This window comes from Petaurus breviceps, unplaced genomic scaffold, assembly GCF_028583685.1.
Source record: "Petaurus breviceps papuanus isolate PSGF00001 unplaced genomic scaffold, PetGlider_PUasm1.0 225, whole genome shotgun sequence".
NCBI classification, from domain to species: Eukaryota; Metazoa; Chordata; class Mammalia; order Diprotodontia; family Petauridae; genus Petaurus; species Petaurus breviceps.
The window spans coordinates 5,181,832-5,202,556 of record NW_027185889.1 but is presented as its reverse complement, the minus strand read 5'-3'; the positions used below and the strand labels follow the sequence as shown (position 1 = coordinate 5,202,556).

At 34.8% G+C, this 20,725-nt stretch overlaps 1 protein-coding gene across 10 annotated transcripts in view; it reads left to right on the top strand.

Moving 5' to 3' along the window:
- Nucleotides 1–20,725, top strand: part of MGAT4C (MGAT4 family member C) — a 355,403-nt gene that overhangs the window by 157,117 nt on the left and 177,561 nt on the right. For 7 of the 10 annotated variants that reach the window (XM_069095115.1, XM_069095106.1, XM_069095109.1 and 4 more), the window contains one exon: nt 19,706–19,790. The exons of 2 other annotated variants lie outside the window; for them this stretch is intronic. The gene's annotated coding sequence lies outside the window, so the exon portion shown is untranslated. Of the gene's footprint in view, nt 1–17,994; nt 18,040–19,705; nt 19,791–20,725 lie in introns of all 10 variants that reach the window. One more of the 10 variants, XM_069095110.1, reaches the window with a different exon arrangement.

The window sequence follows — 20,725 nt, the reverse complement described above, 5'->3', positions numbered from 1 at the left end:
AGACAGTCATTTTGCTTTCTTGCTTTTCTTTTTTATTTGGAATATTTGTTGCTGTCGTTGTTGCTACTGCCAGTTGTACAATATTGTAAACTTCCATTCATAATTCTTCAGGCTTCTGTCTAATGGATCTAATCTCTTAAATCTATCCCTCATTTAACTTCATATTTATAAGGGTTATTATTTAGGTCATACCTATATGTTCTGATGATTTTCCCTACTTTCTTCAATTGAAGTCTGAATTTCGCAATAAGAACCTCATAATCTGAGCCACAGTCAGTTCCAGGTTTCTATAAACTGTATTGAGCGCCTCCACCTTTGGCCATGAGGTACATAATTCATCCTATTTCAATATTGCTGACATAGATGTCCGTGTATAGAATCACCTTTTTTGTTGTTGATAAAATCATAGGTCAAGTTAAAAAAAAACTGCCAAATATCTAGTACTGCCACAAAATTTCTTTCATTTTAAATATTTTTTCTTTTCCACTCTTCTGTTTTCTGGCTCTTAACTGGTTCCCTCATGATAAGGTTCCCCTTAAACTCACCATGTCCAAAACTACACTCATTTTTGCCCCCTGCAAAGTTGACACCTCCCTGACATTCCTTTTTACTGCAGACTGCATTTTCACTAAAATTCATTGGTTTTTTTTTTCTTAATCCTTATCCTCCTTGACTTCTCTGCAGCCTATGACACTATCAAGGACCCCTCTCTCCATGATAATCCTTTTTTTCCCTACATTTTCATTTTTCCTCCTACCTATCGTACTACTTCTTTTGTGTCTTTTTTGTTGTTATTGGATATTTATCCAAGTCATGCCCATAAATCATAGATATCCCAAAGTTTCCTATCTTCTCCCCCTATGCTACTTCATTTGGTGTATTCATCAACTCTTGTAGATTCAGTGACTGTCTATGCTGATGAATCTCAAACCTACTTATCCAGCTCTAATCTCTCTGCTGTCCTCCAGTTTCACATCTTCAAATACATACTAAATGCCTCTAATTGGATATCCTGTAGATGTCTTAAACTCACCATGTCCAAAACTACACTCATTTTTGCCCCCTGCAAAGTTCTCTGCCCTTCCAAATCTCCCTATTATTTAGAATATCATCATTCTCCTACTCTCTCCCAGGCTCCAAACCTAGGTACTGCTCTGGAACATTGGTTGGTCTGACCTTTATATAGTCCTAATGAGAAACTATGAGCAAAACAACAGACTTAGGTCAGGATGGTTAAGGGGATTCACCTAGAGTCATATACCTAATGAATGTCGAAGACAGGATTTGAGCATAGGTCTTCATAACTCCAAGTCTGGGGTTCTGTTTACTCCATTATATCACCTCCTCATCATATATACCTGAGTATATCCTCAAAGTTGGTTGACACATACACCTAGATGTTTGCATAGGTATGTGTATGCATATACATATACTTTAGATAGATACTTCTGTTGAATTTTTATAGATTAGTGAAGATTTGGACAGAAATTTAATATAATTGACTGTCAATCCACTAGTAATTAAAAGCATTATTTTTATTCTTTTGGCCAGTTTTAAGTCAGGTATGAGTTTTGTCAACTCATGAAACACAAAACTTTCATGACAAGACCCATAATTTTCTTATAGTACTCTGCATAAGGCTATGCTCTTTCATTGGCATTATATCATTCAATCTTCATTGATCATCTTCCTTTAAATTACTTTTTTTGAAGTAGCACTTCATATTTACATTGCATGTGTATGGCAATTTTTGATCTTGAGTAATCCCTGAGCCATCAACAAGGCAGGAGTAAATGTGGGCTTGGAGTCAGGAAACTGGCCTTCTGTTAGACACTTGATGAACTTTTTAAAAAGCTCTTTAATGATTTCCTTGGGCAAATCCCTTAACTTTTCAGATTCAATGTTATATCACCTGTATAACAGGAATGATACTTGCAATATCCATCCTGGTAGACTTGTTAAATTGACAACTTTTTGTCAATACTAAAGGACTTCATGAAGAGGTGTTAGAATAACCTCAAAGATAGTATGATTCCATTGTTAGAGGATAGATTCAGATCCCCCACCCCACTCCTACCACTGGTGAGCTGTGTGACCTTGGACTAGTCACTTAATCACTCTTAGTGTGTTTCCCCATCTGTAGAATGTGATGAATGCTGAGGTCCTTTCTAGCTCTAGATCACTGACCTTCTCCTATTCAATGTTTGATTACATGAAGTTATGTGGTATACTTCCTACATTGCTAAATTGGGAGACAACAATCCCAGGATTCAAATTTTGCCTCAGCAAGGAGCCAAATGAGGTCAGACAAGTTAAAGTCTCTGAATCATATTTTCCTCATCTGTAAAAGAAGGTTAATAATAAATAGTACCTTTCTACCAGGGTTTTTCTGATAATCAAATATATTAACATATGTAAAGTGTATTGCCATTCTTAGTGCTACATAAAAGCACTATAAATAATATATTGTTTTTCTTATTATCATGGAATCTCAACGATGACATATTCAGGTTTTTAAGTTGTGATTAGAAAGTAATATACGTTTAATGATCCTCATGAGCATATCTGTGACCTCAAACTTGTGGAGACTTCCCTGTGTGGAAACCCCCTCTACTAACTGACATCTGTAACTTGTAGGGTTAGGCAATTGCCTGAATCATTGAAAAGCTATTTGACTTATCCAGTCACACCACCAGTATGTGCCTGAGGCAGACTTGAACCCAAGGCCTGCTTTCTAACCTTTTAACATAACCTCCAGCTATGATTAACTCTGATGCAGTCACAACTTCAAAATTCTAAATTATAGCATTAATTAGGAAAATAATCATTTAAAAATGTAACATGAAGATTATTTCCTGGTTTTATTTTTGTTTTGTTTGTTGTTTTATAGTGAATTAAGGAATTTCATATAGTCTTCTTGAATACGAGTAGTTAAAACAAGAATATATTTTATGTTGTACTTAAGGACTGAATCCTAAGTTGGTGATTATGTCTTTCCCTGGGACAACTAACTCAACTTGAAAGTGTCTTCCAGTAAGAAAATTCTAGGAACCAGGCCTGGGGCCAAGTTATTAGCTAGGGCATTTGTGGCAGACAAAGAAAAATCTAAGACCCAATAATAAACATAAGTACCTTCTAGGCAAAAAAAAAAAAAAAACAATAATAATGCAAACCTGCCTTGTAGGCAGGTCACCTTGTCCTAGAGACTGAAAAAATGTGTAGGTCCATGAGACTATTGTCAAATGAACTGTGGGGTCTTGCCACAGCAAACTGGAGGAACAAACAACATTGCACTTGGAATTAAATGTCTTAATGTTGGCCTTAATTTGGAAGGAGACAGAAATTTTGACTTTGGCAGTAAAAGGAGGTAGTGACTGACTGTGATGAATTGACTACCAGCTTCCATTCTGTTCCAGCTAGATTACATTGTCTAAAAAAAGATGCAACCTTCCTATTGTAATTAACTGAGTGGTCCTCCATACGATTATACAACAGAAGGAGCTTGCATTAGGAATAATAGTTGGCATTTATAGGGAGCTTTAAAGTAAACAATGGTTCTTAGATACATGAGCATATTTAAACCTGTTAAAAAAAAAACCCAAACTATCACTATTAACTCCACTTTTTTTTTAGAAGGGAAAATTGAGACTAAGAGCATAATTGAAGTCCTCTGCTCAGTTCACATAGCTCATATGTTAGTTCTGGGTTCAAATTCTGCCTCTGAGGATTGTTCAATATGTGACTATGGATAGATCACTTAAACTTACTAATACCTAGTTTGCTCATGTGTTTAAAAAACAGGAAATGAAATATTTGACCTTTGTCCCTTCAAAAGCTAGGTTGAGGATCTTAAGTTTCAGAGGTAAAACTTGAACCCAGATCTTACCTACTTCGGACCAATCCCTTTATACATTGTATAACTATGCACCTCAATAAGAAATACTGGGAAGAAAAAGTGCTATCGAATTTTAAAATTGTTTCATACAGGCTATAAAGGGAAATGCATTCCTTGTTTAGATATCCATATGAGAAAAATCCCAAAATAAAATGACCATTTTATATATGATCAGGTAACTCAATTAAAAATATTCCTTGAATATCAATCACTCAGAAAAATTAAATGTATAAAAAGTATGTAGTTGCTTCTTTTGGAAAAAAAAATCAACTTCAAATTTTCTTGGAATAAATTTCATAATTTTATATATACACATATACATACATATGTATATGTGTATATACATATTTGACTAGCTTTTCATTTAAAAAATGAAAATTATTTTTAAGGATCACAAACATATGCCCCCAATTTATGGTAGTCCAATTCACTCTAATTGTTTTTACCCTTTCTTTAATTCTTCAGTGTGCTAACTGGTAACAATTGTAAATGAACAATTATCATTATGATTCCTTTGGCTGTATTTTGTGAACAGCTGACATAATAGGAATGTATCAATAGTCTCCTTCAAATCTAAAGCATGGCTACTTCATGCCTAGAATTTTAACTTTTAAGTAATTCTTCACAAAATTGAAAGATCTAGTGTGGTCTAAGAATAAGATCTCGTCCTAAGGGGAGCATTCCAGGGTGAGTTGTCATGGGTCATTGACTACGTACTAAACAAGCGGCCAGCAGAGATGAGGCTTAGATCCCAGGAATGGAGCAGAATCTTGGTTCTAAATTTAATTGGAAGCCTGCAGAGGAATAAAGGGGGCAGGAATCCCAGACCAAAGGGGAAGCTGCAGTTTTATCTTTATGAACCAGCTGGTTCAGATATTGACCAACAGTGGCTGAGTCCAGCAGTAATCTACCAAAACTATAAAGTGTGAAGCCCACTCAGATCTAAAAATTTGTCAAACATGCAGAGCTTGTATAAGGAAGGTGGCAATTGGAATGTGTCACAAATCAGACCATGTTATAAGCAGTAAAAACTTGTAGGTCCCTTCCCTGAGCTGTCTCAGAGATCCCGGGATAATACAGCATTCGATGCCTTAAGAAAATATCAATAAGACCAGACAAGCCCTTGCCTTACAAAGTATAGAGAGCCAAGCCCTGAAATAAATTCCAAAGTAAGGAAATAGACTGGGACAAAGAGAAAACAAAGATTCCACAAGAACAACAACAAAAAAAAAAGGTGGTGGTGGGGGAAATGTTCAGAACATTAACCTAGAAGAGAATGGCTAAAAAAAGCAAAAAAACAAAAAACACTAACCCTCTCCATCCAAAAAATAAGCAAAAATTCAACTAGAATTCAAGGAGACATTAAAAGGTATGTTTTTTAATAGACAGTTTTAGAATGTTCTTAATAAATCATAATTTTTAATTATAAGAACATACATTTATAATTTTATAAATTAAATACACACACATATATATTTATAAATAAAAGAAATTTGGGAACATTTGTATGAATCAATGCAGGCTAAAATAAGCAGAACCAAGAGAACAGATTATATGATGACATCCAAAATGTAAAGACAAGCAATTTTGTAAGCCTTTAGGAAATCTGATCAATATAATGATCAATGATGATTTCAGATGAATCCTGCTACCCACCTGAAAAAAGAAGTGAAAGAAAGATTCAATGAGAGAATTAAAATGTTTTTTTTTAACTTTACCATTGAAGCAATAAGTTTTCTTTGTAGCAGTTTTTGTTCTTTATTTTTTTATTTGGAAGGTGAATAGAGACAGAGTACACTTTTACTGGTTGAAAAAAATAATTAAAAAGAAAATATCTGCCCTCAGGCAAGTTGCATTCTAATTCAGGAAGACAGCTTTTAAAAGTCAGCTAAAAAAATGGGGAGATGGGGCACCTAGGTGGTGCAGTGAATAGAGCACTGGGCCTAGAGTCAGGAGGACCTGAGTTCAAATTTGGCATCAGACATTAAACACAAAAACTAGCCGTGTGACCTTGGGCAATTCACTTAACTCCAATTGTCCTCCAAAAAGCAAAAAAAAAAAAAAAAAAGAGAGTTAATCCATGTGGAAGCATAGTGGCAAAAGAGAAGGACAGAATTACTATTGGGAGAAGAAAGGTACATGGTCAGCCATGGTTTGTCTGATGCAGCTATTCCTTTTCTACCTCCCATCCAAGTATTACTCTCCATACACTCTATTCTCCAGCTTATTGAATGTGAGCTTATTGAGGGAATTTGCTGTTGTTCTTTTCACCCATGTCTCTTTGTGACCCCTTTTGGAATTCTCTTGGGCAAAGATACTGGAGTGGTTTGCCATTTCCTTCTCCAGCTCATTTTACAGATGAGAAAACTGAGGCAAACAGGATTGAGTGTCTTACTTAGTGTCACAAAGCTTGAATGTCTGAGTTTGGATTTGAACTGAGGAAGGTGAGTTTTCCTGGCTTCTATCCACTCTATCCACTGAGCTACCTAGCTGCCCCTATTGAAGGTATGGAATCTTATTTTTGTGCTTGTATACCCAGAACTTACACTGAAGAAATTAATAAAATGTTGTTTATTGATAATCAGGTGAACTCTACTCCTCTCTATTCCCTATTATGCATTTTTTCCCAACTTGTATGTCTTTTTTTAACTCACCTTGATAGTAATCACAGTATTCTCCCTGTTTGACCTTAAAGTCCTCTCTTTCCTAAAAGTTAAACACATCTCTACATCTGGGAAACCCTCCATGATTTCTGAAGTTGGTAATGACTTTTCCCCCATTAGTGTTATTATACATTTTTTTTTGGCATTTAGAAAATGTTTACTGATTGAGTGGATGTAGGATTTTCTTTCTCTGTAAAACCATCTGGGTTGCAATTGGCCATTTCTTTATAACCCAAATTCTAGAAAAATCTATGGGCTCCTGGAGAGAATCAAGCATTTTCCTTTCTAGTGCCTCTACCAATGACAAGGACTGAGGAATCACAACATATTCCTAGTGGTACAATTCCCAATGACTCTTCAAATGTTATATTAAGACAAAATGAAACAAAAAACAATTTCCTAAGACAAAGTTTTAGACAGTGATTAGAGAAACCTAAAATTCCAAAGACCTGTTACACAATTTTCTAATGCAAATCTCATGGGATGATAAATAAAGGTGGAAGGGACATAGAGGTTATCTATTCATTCGATGCCCTCACTTCATAAGTAAAAGGCAAAGAAATGATGACTTACCGAAGGCCAGAGAAGTCATGAATGAAAGAGATGATATTCAGACTCAGTTCCTGTGAGTCCAAGTTAAACTTTCTGAGTTAGACATTCCTTCTACACTGTAACACCCTGTCTCATGTAAAATCATATATCATAGTTATCTGCATTTGGGTTTAGATATGTACTACATCACAAATTTCATCAAGCCAGGGACTCTGAGTCAAATTTTTTTGCTTGGTCCTAGTTTAGCTTTCTACTTTTTGTGAGCATTTAGTAAATATTGGTTGATTGAATGGATAAATGATGAATGAATGTATGTATGCATCCTCTTTGGTACAGAAAAATTCTCATGGTGAGGGATTCTTATATCCCTTTATCACTTAAGGGAAATAGTTCCTCTAACCCTTTGATTTTTCTTTTCTACATCTCAGTTTTTCATTCTCCAAACTGAGTTCTGCTGGGGATATCTTCAAGGTGAAGTGTCCCTGAAAACATATGGTTCTCAGGCAATCATCATAAACTAATATACTTTCTGTTGGTAATCTTCTGCATGACTGACAAACACTTATGATTTCCTCCTTTCTCAATAGTCATAACATAAATCACTAGAATATCTGGTCTCTGATCCTGACCTTTAAAAGATGGATATTTGGTTAGATGACCCATAAACTGAAATAAAAAAACATGCATTTTTATTTGATAACACATTAAACACAGTCTGAAATTACTGAAAATGATTATTTAGCAAGATAACTGGGATTTAACAAGGAAAATGCATCATTTAACATAGTTTCTTATACTTTTGGCTGCCAGAATTTCTTGTGCTTTCAATGAGAGTCTTACAACATTTCTTGTTATCATTCGGTTGACTTACTGAACCAAAGAAAGATATTATAGAGCTGGAAAATCTCCAAGGAGACTAAGAAGATCAGTGGGATGGGGATAGATAAAAAAATCAATATGGAAGGATAAAGACTGATTGAGGATGATATTAAAGTTTATAAAACCATTAATTAAAAATTAATATTATCTTTCTGAATATGCTTCTCTTCTACCCAAATATTATAACAATAATAAAAGTAATAACAATAACAATTTATATAATGCCTAATACATGCCAGGTACTGGGTTAAGTACTTTACAAATATTGTCTCATTTGATACTCACAACAGTCTTAGACATTAGGTTCTATTATTAGCCCCATTTTGCAGATGAGAAATAGAGTCAAATAGAAGTTAAGTACCTTGCCTATAGTAACACAACTAGTTAGTGTCTGAGGCCAGATTTGAACTCAGGTTTCCCTAATACATACCCCACTCTTTACAAATATTTTATCATTTGTTGCATTAACCCTGAGAAGGAGGTTCTGTTATCCCAATTTTACAGATAAGGAAAATGAATCAAGCAAAAGTCACATGCCTTTCCTAGAGTCACATAGCTAGTTAACATCCGAGACCATATTTGAACTCGGGTTTCCCTGTCTCCAGGTCCAGTGTTCTATCCCTTGAGTCATGTACTAATACTTAAACATGGATTTACTAACCAAGACCTAGATTAGAATAATTGAAATGAACTACTTACCTTGAAGCAGTGCTTTTAGGACAAAGAAACGAAAAATTCTTCTGGCATTTGGTAATATGGCGCATGTATGTTTTGCATGTTTTTGTGTGCTTAAGTATGCATTGTCATTTATGTGTATGTCTACAACTTATGATTTAATCAGTGTATAGAGCTATATGAAGTCCCTCCATAAATACAATTAAGCAATTTGCAACACTTTGTCTTAGTGAGTTGCTTATAGCACTGTGATTTCTTCACTTTAATGTAGCTATTGTGTGTCAGTATATGTATTTGAATCTAAGGGTTTTTTTTTTTTGAGATTGCAAGACCAGTCAGCTCCTTATGCTCTGAATACAAGGCTTTTCATTTATTTGTAAGCTAATAAAAAACAATAACCTAAAGGCTTGCACCTGGAGGACTGATCATAGTGGGATGCAGATGAGCCGATGTTCTCAAAGTCTTTATCAGCATAGGACAATTTCTCAAGTTTTCCTACCAAAGTGAAAAAGCTGAGATCACAGCCCTATGAAGAGATTGTACATCAGTTGGTTGAGGCTTACTTAGCTTAGCCCAGCTAAATGCAGAGAGGTTCCTCATCTAGCTGACTCAAAGAGAGGCAATTTTAAGATGTAACAATTTGTGATAACTGTCTACATCAGCACAGAATGGTTAGAATTAACATTAGTGGATAGAGTACACACACTGATGAAGCAAAAGATTATGAAAATATGAACTCTAGAGCTAAAAATATAAATAGTCTCAGAATTTAATGGTTAGTAGATAGGCCTTTCTATATGGAAGTGCTGGTCACATGTAATAATGATGACTTGATCCTTTAGCTTAGAAAAGAAGCTTTTACTCATTAAAGAAAAGCATAGTTCTACAAATAAACAACAAAATCCAATGAAATTGAGAGATGAAAAAAGGAGTATGAAGAATTAAACAGCAGAGAACTTTTTTTTTCTTCCTAATATCTCTCAGCATCTCTTACAATGCCCCTTATAATTGTTAGATGAAGGCAGTAGATTTCTGGAGCCAATTTATGCTGGCTTTGCAAAAGCAAATTGTTAAATTTTTAGTGTGACTACATCTCGAGAATCAGCAATGTTGTAAATCAGGGCTTGAAGTATTGGTGTTGTATCCTTAAGTGATGGAAAAAATTAATAATGAAGATTAAAAGTAAAATTTTGATTATAAGTACATCATTTGAGGGGTAGGGAAGGGGCAGGAGGAAGCTGGTTGTTTTACATTTACCAGCATACCCTTGGAATAAGGTATTGAATCAAAGTCTTAATTTTATTTTATTTTGCTTTTTGGAGGGGGGAAGATAGGGTGGGGTTAAGTGACTTGCGCAAGGTCATACAGCTAATTTTTTGTGTTAAATGTCTGAGGCTGGATTTGAACTTAGGTCTTCTTGACTCCAGAGCCAGTACTCTATTCACTGTGCCACCTAGCCGCCTCAAGTCTTAATTTTTTAAATAGATTAATGTTATAGTCAGAGGTTGGTATGTAATGAAATATTAGTATCACTGGGGGTCAAATTGGAACTTATTTTTACCCTATTGCTTTTTTAAGACTGATAAAATAGCTGTGTGATTACCACTTCAAATGATTTCTTTTAAAAAATGCATTTACAAAAATGTCAGGTGTTAATTTCATTTGTGAGAACTCACAATTTAGATAACACCTATATCTTAATCTAATGTGATACATTTTATGAGAAACACTTTGGCAGAAGGATTGGAAAGTCAGTGTCAAGCAGACTGAAGCATCTTTTCAGTTTATTCTTTTCATATTTTTCCCCTTTTTGGTGGGCTTCTTTTACAATATGACTAATATAGAAATATCTTTTATATGCTTTCACACATATAAAGTATATTAAATTCCTTATCCTCTTAGGGAGAGGAGAGAGAAGTGAGAGAGAGAGTAAATTTGGAATTCAAAATTTTTAAAAAGGTGAAAGATGTCTTTACATGTAATTGAGAAAAATAAAATACTATTTGAAAAAAAAGAAAGAATGCCTCAACACCCACACACAAAAAAATAGCCATGTAACCTTGGGCAAGTTACTTAACCCCAATTGCCCTCCAAAAGGCAAAAAAATATATTTAGATATATATAGATAGATAGATAGATCTCTATCTATCTATCTATCTATCTATCTATCTATCTATCTATCTATCTATCTATAAGCAACCCTACCAGAGCAAAATGTCATTAATAGGGGAACATACTTTATTAGAAGGGTTCCTTTCATCATTGAAATTACAGGTTCTATTCCTATACCTAACAGAATTCAAATACTTTAATTGTCATTTATGAAACCATTGCTTGATGTTTATGTTCATACAGCTAATTTGTGTCAGAATCAAACAGTTTTTAGATAGTGCTTCGAATTTAGAATCAGGAAGACTTGAATTCAAATCTTGCCTCAGAAAATAATAATTGTGATGCAGAGTAGTCATTTAACATTTTTCACGATTAGTTATGTGATATATAAAAAGGGATTAATGAAAGCACCTTCCTACTAGGGTAATTGGGATTATAAAGTGATATAAAAGAAGTAAAATGTTTTGTAAACTTTCAAACATTGCTGCTTCAGCTGTTGTTTAGTTGTTATTGTAGCTATTATTAATCCAAGACCAGTTCCTCTCCTTGATTCCAAACATCCTCATAAAATTATAGTTATTCTTTTAAATTTTCAAGTCCATGCAAATTTTCCATTATTATATGAAAGAAAATTTATGTAATTAAAAGTTTCCCATTATTCAGATTTCTTTACAAATGCATGTTTGGTTTAAGTAAATAATACCCTTTCCTCTATTTTCATGATATAATAGCCAGGAAGACAATTTTCCCCAAAGGTTTTCATTTTTCATTATTCAACTAAAGAAACAGTGCTCCTAAATTCAAATATTTTGGGAAGAAATGCTTACTTTAAACAATGCCTACTCTTAGGCAGGTAGGAAAACTTTCATTTCTGTTGTTAACACTTGTTTTCTATTTCAAGTTGGTAATGGATATTTAAGCTTCTCAGGGGTGTTCCTTATGCTACTGTATTGTTCAGTGCGGACACATAATAGGTGCTCAGATGTATTTGTGAATTAGTGAAATGTGGATTGAGGAAATATCAGGTGCTCAACTAGCATTTATTGACTATTTAATAAATACGTTATGTTCAAAACTGGAAATACAAATAAAGTAGAAAGACCTTCTCTGCCTTTAAGTAATTTGCATCCTATTTGGGGAAGACAACCCTCAAAGTAAGATGAATGGAGATAAAGGTACCTAGTGCTGGGCAAGGTAGAAGTCTGAGGTGCAGAATAGAGAATGGACCTTTTTGGTTTGGCTAACCTGTACCCCCATGAAAATCCTAGGAAGAGTCATTCAATCAGACAAAAGTGCTTTAGGGGTGGAGGTACTGCCAAAGTGAAAATTGGAAGGGAAGGAAGGTGTGAACCTTCAGGATCAAGAGCTGGAGTATGGTTCTGTCTCAGGATGGAAGTCTAGAATGTAACCCAGAGAGGAACAAGACCATATGAAAGTTGATATCAGTTTTAAGAAATTGTCATTGAAGATTTTTCTTTTCAAATAGAAATGTGGAGAAGTGCAAATATTAAGGGTTACATATTTATGTGTCCTACACTCTGATAGTCACCATGGGAAATGGGAACTTAGTACATTTTCCTGTCTAGCCTAGAAAATTCATAGGCTAACCAAGGAGAAGGTGAAGCTATTACCTCCCATTCATTAATCACATAATCTAATATTTGCAAGGGAATAAAGAGGTCATTCAGACCAACTAGGCCTAGAAAAAGAATCACCTCTGACTTTCAAATACCTACTTTTGTGTAGCTCTGATTTTTAGGGAAATTAGTCACTCTTATAATTGTTTAATTTCTTTTCTGAAGTCAAATCTAAATTTGGTTCTTTGTTGTTTATACCTGTTATTTGTGATTATGCTCTCTTCTACATAGAAATATGGAAAATATGGCCTAAAGGCAGTGAGGAAGCACAGTGGCTTCGGAGCTGACCCTGGGCAATTCATCTAACCACTGTCTACCTCAGTTTTTCAAACTGTAAAATGAGGGTATATAATAGTACCTATCTCCCAGGATTGTTGTTAGGGTCAAACCTTCGATCATAAATAAACTTTATTAAATGTGTAATATATGCCATACAGTACACTAAGTATGTTGGAATCCAAATAGAAAAAAAGAAAGATTATTGCTTCCCTCAAGGAGCTTACATTCTAATGGGGAAAATAATTCACAAAAGAAACCTGAAAAGGAGAGGAGGAAGGTAGAGGGGCTTGGATGATGGTGGTGCAATCCAATCAAAGGAGTGTAGCTTGGGGGAGTTGGATGATCTGTGAACCTCTCTAAATGGAGATTTTGGAAGATTTTTTTTTCTCACCCTCTAGCCTCCTTTCAAAGGGGAGGAAGCTACTGAGGGTTCTGATGAAGTGTAAATATCAAAGCTCATGGAAAGCTCTGGGAGGTTGAGTTTATTTGTTGATGAGCTTTCCCTAGAAGTATGACGATGTTATAATCAAATCTAAGGAGTTTGACTAATAGAAAATGGTTAAGATCAAATGAGATTGATGGTTGTGAAGCATTGTAGAAAGTTTAAAGTGATAGATATATGGCAGCTATTACTGTTATTATTCAAGTCCTACCTGAATACACTCCCAAGTATTCCTCTCCCTAAATATTTTGTTTTTTTACAAGTCTTCATTCAGCACAATCTCAAGACCCTTTACCATTCCAATTGACCTTCCCTGGACTTTACAGTTTTTGAATGTCCTTTCTAAACTCTGGTTCATAGTACTGATTACAACGGTCTGAAAAAAGTTGGCCTTGTGGTACAATAGAGTAAGACCATCGCCTCTGAATTCCTGGAGTCTCTCAAAGCAAAGCTAAATTGCATAAACTTTTGCAGTTGCCATATCCCATTATTGTGGGGCAGCTAAGTGGTGCAGTGAATAGAGCACCTGACCTGAACACATGAAGAGTCATCATTGTGGGTTTAAATCTGAACTCACACATTAGCGGTGTGACCCTAGGCAAGTCACTTAATCCTGTTTGCCTCAGTTTCCTCATCTGTAAAATGAGTTGGAGAGGAAATGGCAAACCACTCTATTATCTTTGCCAAGAGAACCCCAAATGGGGACATGAAAGGTCAGACATGACAGAAAAATGACTGAACAAAAATCATATATGTGACTTCTCTTAAGCTAACAAATTGTTTGGAGAAAAATCTCTATACCTAACCTGATAAGATTCACTTAGAATTAATTTTTTAAAATTTCCTATGGATTTTAACTTGAGTTCACCAGATAGAAAGATTACCTGAGAATGTGGAATAAAAGAACAATTTTTAAAACCTATAATTCATAAAGCACTTTAACATTTAAAAAGTTATCACCTTTGAACCTGAGAACAATTCTGGGATATTCTGGGTCTTGTATATAGTCACAATTATTTCCATTCTGGTGGTGGTGTTCAGTTGTGTCCAACTTTTTGTAACCCCATTTGGAGTTTTCTTTGTAGAGATACAGGAGTGGTTTGCCATTTCCTTCTCCAGTGCATTTTACAAATGAGGAAACTGAGGCAAGCAGGTTTAAGTGACTTGCCAAGAGTCACAAAGCTAGTGTCTGAGGCAACAACTTAGAATGAAGTTAGTCTGGCACAAAATGTAGTAAGACCATCTTCTCTTAATTCCTCGAGGCTATAAACTCAGGTCTTCTTGACTCTAGGCCTAGCAGCTCTATCTACTGTGCTACCCTACTGTTTATGTAAGTTGATATACTGACTATAAGTATACTAATGAAAAATATTTATTATGTGAAAAAATAAACATTTATTAATCACTTATTACATGCTAAGTACTCTAAGTATTTTACAAAACTTCCTTTATTTAATTCTCACAACAAACCTGATAGGTTCTTTTATTATTCCCATTTTACATATGAAGAAACTGAAGCAGATAGTGGTTAAGTGACTTGCCCAGGGTCAAATGGCTACTAAGTGCCTGAGGCTGGATTTGAACTCAGGTTAAGGCCACTGTGCCTCCTAGTTGCTTCTGTGTGCCAAGAACTGGGCTACGTACAGAAGATAAAAAAATACAGCAGCATGTAGGGAGAGACAACCCTGTCTCACATTTGGAATGGTGGCCAAAGAAGATCCTTTTTGCTCTGGTGAGTTACAGAAATGTCGAATTAGGCCATAATGGAATAGATGGGCAATAGATGGATGAAGTGTTCATCCAGAAACTATGGCAGAGTTGCTTTGATCCTGGTTAATTGCTCCAGAAATGTGGAGAGCCATGGAAGGAAGGGAGGAAAGGGAGACAGGATAAGCTGTTAGTGGCAAGGTTGTGGAAGACAGGACCAGAGAATAGGCAGTGGAATGAAGCATAGAAGATGGGTGTTCCTGAACTATTGGTCCAGGAAAGCCAACAAGGCAGCAATTATGGGCTATGGGCTAGTACCTCTAAGGGATAGAATTTCTGAGCAAGTTCTTTTAATTTAGCAAAATTTGGGACAACTGTCAGTGGCAACAATGTCTAGGCTCTTATTTCACCCTTTGAAACTGTACCCTGAAGGAAGTTAAGCTCAAAACTTCAAAACTGCTAACAATCAATAAATTATTGGTGAATTCCTTCAACAACCAGTTAGAAAGAACCTGAGTTAGCAAGAATTTAGGATACAATTTGACTTCCTAACCATCAATGCTGTGTGTCATTAGTGACAGGTCAGTCAGTGATCCACAATGGTAATATTATTGAATATGACTTAATGTGCCATTTCTACCATGCCTTTGTACAGACTGCTACATGCCTAGAAAAATTTTTTTCTTACCCCCACCAACCTCATTTTATTCAAAACTCATATTACTTGCCACCCTTTTCTTAAGGCCTTTCTTTATCCCCTCAGTTATCACAACCTTTGCCTCTAAATTACCTTGTGTTTACCTTGTCTTTATCTTAGGGATAGAACCTGGATATATAATGTCATGGAATAGAGAACACTAACATCAATAAACTCATCTACCGATGAAGGTCAGTTCTCTACAATTTGTAATCTGAGTTGCTCAGAGCTATGAGAGGTCAGGTGACTTGCCCAGTCTCATAGCCAGTATGTATCAGAGCAGAACTTGAACATAAAACTTCCTTGTTCCAAAGCCACCTCAGTAATATCCACTATTCCAAGCATCCTTTCTCTCTATGGATATTTTTATATGCTTATAAAGAGAATCCCAAAAGTCATAGTGCAAATTTGAACCATAATAATTTTAAACTGCACCAAGTCTTTTAGAACAGCCTATATCAGCATCTGTTGACTGCATTAATAGAATGTTAGCTCCTTGAATTAAGGGGAAATTTCATTTTTTTTGTTTTTATATTATCAATATCTTACAAAGTTTCTGGTATAGAGTAGAGAATTAAATGCTTGTTGATTGATTAGTTTTGTCCCATCCCTGTAGAATTAATTCCCAACTCACTGCCACCTCTTAGCATCCATAGCTTCCTTCAGTGCTCTACTCAACTGCTCCATACCATAGTGGACATATTCTGATTTTCCCCCAGCTGTTAGTCCTTCTGAAATCACTTTGGATTCCCTTTGTATATGTTTTATTTTTATTTCTTCCAATAGGATATTATCTCCTTGAAGGCAGGGACTGTTTCTTTTCTTGTATTGCCTTGAGGGCTAGACCTTTTTTTTTTTGCCAATTTGGACATAGAAGATACTTAAGATATGACACTGGAATGATGACTGAGTGAATGTGCTGAAGCTTGAAGGTTGTTCAACACCCCTCCCCACTGAGTATCTTTTTCCTAATTCTTTGTCACCAAAATTTTGATCGTCTAAGATTGTGTTATGTAATAACTCATACTCATATAGCAATAATCAGAAAATTTTGGTTGCAAAAAGATAGATTCCAGCAGTAACACTGCATGAATTCATAAGTCTACTTCAATGACTGATTTCTACCACCAGTATACTAAATCAAATGTCTGCACATCCAAATACATTTCACATTCAGTTCCATATGCATTCTTTTCTAATTAGTTTTTCTTGTGAGAATTAAAGGTAAATGTCATCTCATATTCATACTTTCTCAAACTTTGGTTTTTATTTTTTCCTTTGTTCTTACTACTCAATGATCTTAGCTGTAAACACAAAAGATTCTGAACATAATTGAAAGTTAGCATCTTGTCATTGTGGTAGAGTCTAGGCCTTAATTTAATCCCTTAGGAAAAGAAGGAAGGTGGGGAGGGAGGAAGAAATGAAGGAACAAACTGAGCTTTCCAGAACAGTCTTGAAAGCACATTTAATGGAGTTGCCTGGACTGGGAGTCAGAAAAGACCTGGGTTAGAATAGTAACTTTGACAGTTATGTAGTCATGACTATGTAGTCATGATGTATCCTGGCATCTCTTCTCTGGACTTTGATTCCTTCCTTTACGGAGTATAATCACACTTATAATACTAACATTGCCTGGTTGTTCTGAGGCTTAAATGAGACAATGTGTTTAAATCACTGTGTATACCTTAAATAATTAGAAAGGAATCAGTTATTGTCCATCCCCGCTCCCTTCCCTTCTCCCCTTCTCCCCCCATGTCCACCTTTTGTCTCATTATGCCATTACATAGATATTCCATCTCCAGAGACACAGTTGTATATCATACCCTACCAAGCACCTCCAGAACTGGTCAAAAGCTGTGCAGTCCACTTTATTCCTCTTCAAGAAACCAATTTTCGATCAACTCAGTAGGTATTGATTATATTGTTATACATCTTCCTTCTAAATTTTGCTTGAAATTTGCAAGTCCAAAAATTTTTTAAAAAAACTAAACAGATTGATAAAATTAAACCCACCTTTTGATAACTTTTCCCCTAGGTTTTTTTTCTTTTTATAACAAATAAGCACTGTCTGGCAAGAAAACCCACTCATTTTTTAAGTGTTTGCCTTACTCTGCACCTTGAGCCTATCTTCTTTTTAAAAGGAGGGTGGGCATCATACTTCATTATCAGTCCTATTGTATTGGTCAGAATCCATGTTTCAAAGTTATTTTTCTTTACAATCTCAAACATGCTTGTTTAGTCATCTGTTGTTAAGAATTTGGCCAAATGTCTACCAGACAGCTAACTGCTGGCAGCACTTCCCTCTCAAGAGCAAATGCCCAGGTGACTACTGTCTAAGGAGACACTTTTTGTAATGCTTCATGTCACATATCAACATTAGGCCTACTCATTATGCTGTGCCTTTAAAAGTTCAAATGAACCCTTCACTCTTGGCATTTTCACTTTCTCTTTTCTAGAAAATTGAGCCTTGTAAGAAGTCCCTTAACAAGACTATATGAAAGGTAAATGGAAGAGTGAAATATCCTTGTGTTTGGCCGATATTGTGAGAAAAACAAGATCAGTGTTTAGCTCCAGATCTTGGCTTTCTTTCTATGGTTGGTCCATCCTTCAGTCATTGTTTCTAATTGTCTTTTCACTGTTCTTCCTAGTGAGAAAGAAAACAACAACAAATACAGCACATTTTTATATAAAAATATTACCTTTAGGGTTTATCTTATCCTGATAAACTGAAGCATCTTGCCAACTTTTAATTTTTATTCTCATCTATAGAATTTTTATTTCTTTTAAGGCCTTTTCTGTAGAATAATTGAAATTTTTAAAACCCCACATTTCTAGAGTTTATTGTTTGCTTTATTCATGAATCTAATTATTTCAGAAGAAATGTTAGCATATTTGGGAATTGTTATATATGAATTAGTTAATATTTATACATTCTGATGAGATTAAGTGCTCTATAAATTCCAAAACTCCTTATTATTATAATAGTTCATTGCATGTCTTTTTTTTTCTTTTTTTTTAAAGTAAAACAAAGGGCCACCTTGGGAGCCAATAAGTACTTTACAAACCCTACTTCACTAGGATTGTAAAAACATTGGCTTCTTAGAGCTTATACCTCAGCATAGAGAAAAAAAAAGTTTTTTTTTCTTTTTTAATGACATTTTATTAGCATTGAAATTAACTCCTGAATTTCTCAGTATTCCCCTGGATTGGGACTAGGTGGAAAATTTCATTGATATTTTTAGGAAATTCCAAGATGAATAAACTCTTCCAATGTAGGCTTTCATTCTGTCGTTAATTTACCCTGTCACAGTTACCAAGAGTAGAGGTGTCAAACATACACTCTGAGGGTAACATGTCACCCACAACACTCCTTGGTGCATACATTGCACTCAAAATCATTTTAAAATTCATTGGCCAATATTTACCAAAATCAACAAAATAAAAGAAAACATAATATCACATTTTAAAACAAAGTCAATATGGCACCATAGGGATGTTGAATCTGACACCGTTGCCTAGAGAATGGAAGAGATACAAATCCATGTCCTCACAGCTCTGAGACTGGTTCTCTGTCCATTACCCCATACTGGATCATTTTTCCATATATAGTAAGCTAAATTGTGTTTCTAATAATCTTAACTATTTAAAGATGAATATACCTAATTAAGTCTTCATAATATAATTTTGTAAACATTAATTTCTAAATTATCACAACCAGCTTTACCTTTTGAGAAGAACAGTGTTGTTCCAATAATTATCATCATTGATTTTGTAATGGTTATGAGAAATGACATGGTACCTTGTCATTTATAATTATAACAGCAACCACTATTTGAGAATTATGGTTACTTTGTTAAACTTTCAATTACTTCCAGGCAATTTCAATAAAATTAGCCCACCAAGAATTAAAACAAAATGCATTTTCTTTAATACCTTAGATGGCCCAATGCATTATTCATGCATTTTTGAATGGGACATTTATAGTAACAATTGCAAAATGCTATTAAAAGTATTAATTTCTATTACCTATATGGGAAAACATCAGGTTTGAAGGTTGCACAAAAAGAATCATTAGTTAAATGGGATCTATTGGTTACATGTAGGTTTGAAACTAGATGTTGACCTTTTTTTACCTGACTCAATTTTTCTCCCATGCCGAAATTATAGGTTGACTTTCCCTGATGTATTTTCTAAAACAAGAAGAATATATTTCCAAGAGGAAAGTGTGTCCCTTTAAAAGCAAGCTTGTTTGGTATGTTTTTTTTAATATATATTTAGAGCTCTTAAAAATGAACATAAAAAAGACATAACTTTTTAAAAAATCTTTTGTATAACTCATATAGTATGGGGAGCTGTATCATTCAAAGTTCCAAGATAAAGGAAATGTGTTTGTTTGGTTTTGCTTGGTTTTCTTAATGGTACCAGTGATAGCACCTTTTTTTCTGAAAGAATCCTGAAAATTGGAGAATCAGCCAATTTTTAAATACTCTAGATGAATTATTAAACAGAATGTTTAATGAAAATTGGATTTGCAGAATCTGTACAAAAATGTACTTGAAAGAAAATGCTGTCGAGAATGTTCCCCTAGTGATTACTTCAATAAGCCAAGATTCTGGAATTCCATTGGAGCCGGCGTGCGCTGCACTGATATAGACTATAATACATATAAATTATACATATATGTGCATATATAAATGACTATATATGTATAGGCACATATACAAGTATATATACATACATAAGTATCTGTGTATATATTTATATACACATGTATGTATACATGTATTATTGTACATATATATGCATAAACAGCCTATGGGTAACCTGTTGAGATTGTTGGTAATTCTTGGACAATGGATATAAACTTCATCACTAGACCCATACAAGGAACCTTTCTAGACTTGTAAGATCCCTGCCATAGTTTGTATACTGCCTACAGGGCTTTTGATACATCGGATTCATCTCCATAGCATTATGAGAGCATCAAATCAATCCAATTCAATAAGCATTTATTAAGTGCCAAATAAGTGTAAGAAAGTTGAAAATAGATTACATAGAGAGCTTCCCACAAAGACAAAGTTGTTGTATAGTCAATTGTCTGACTCTTCATGACCCTATATGGGCTTTCTTGGCAAAGACAGAGGAGTGGTTTTACAGTAGCTCATTTTACAGATGACAAAATTGAGG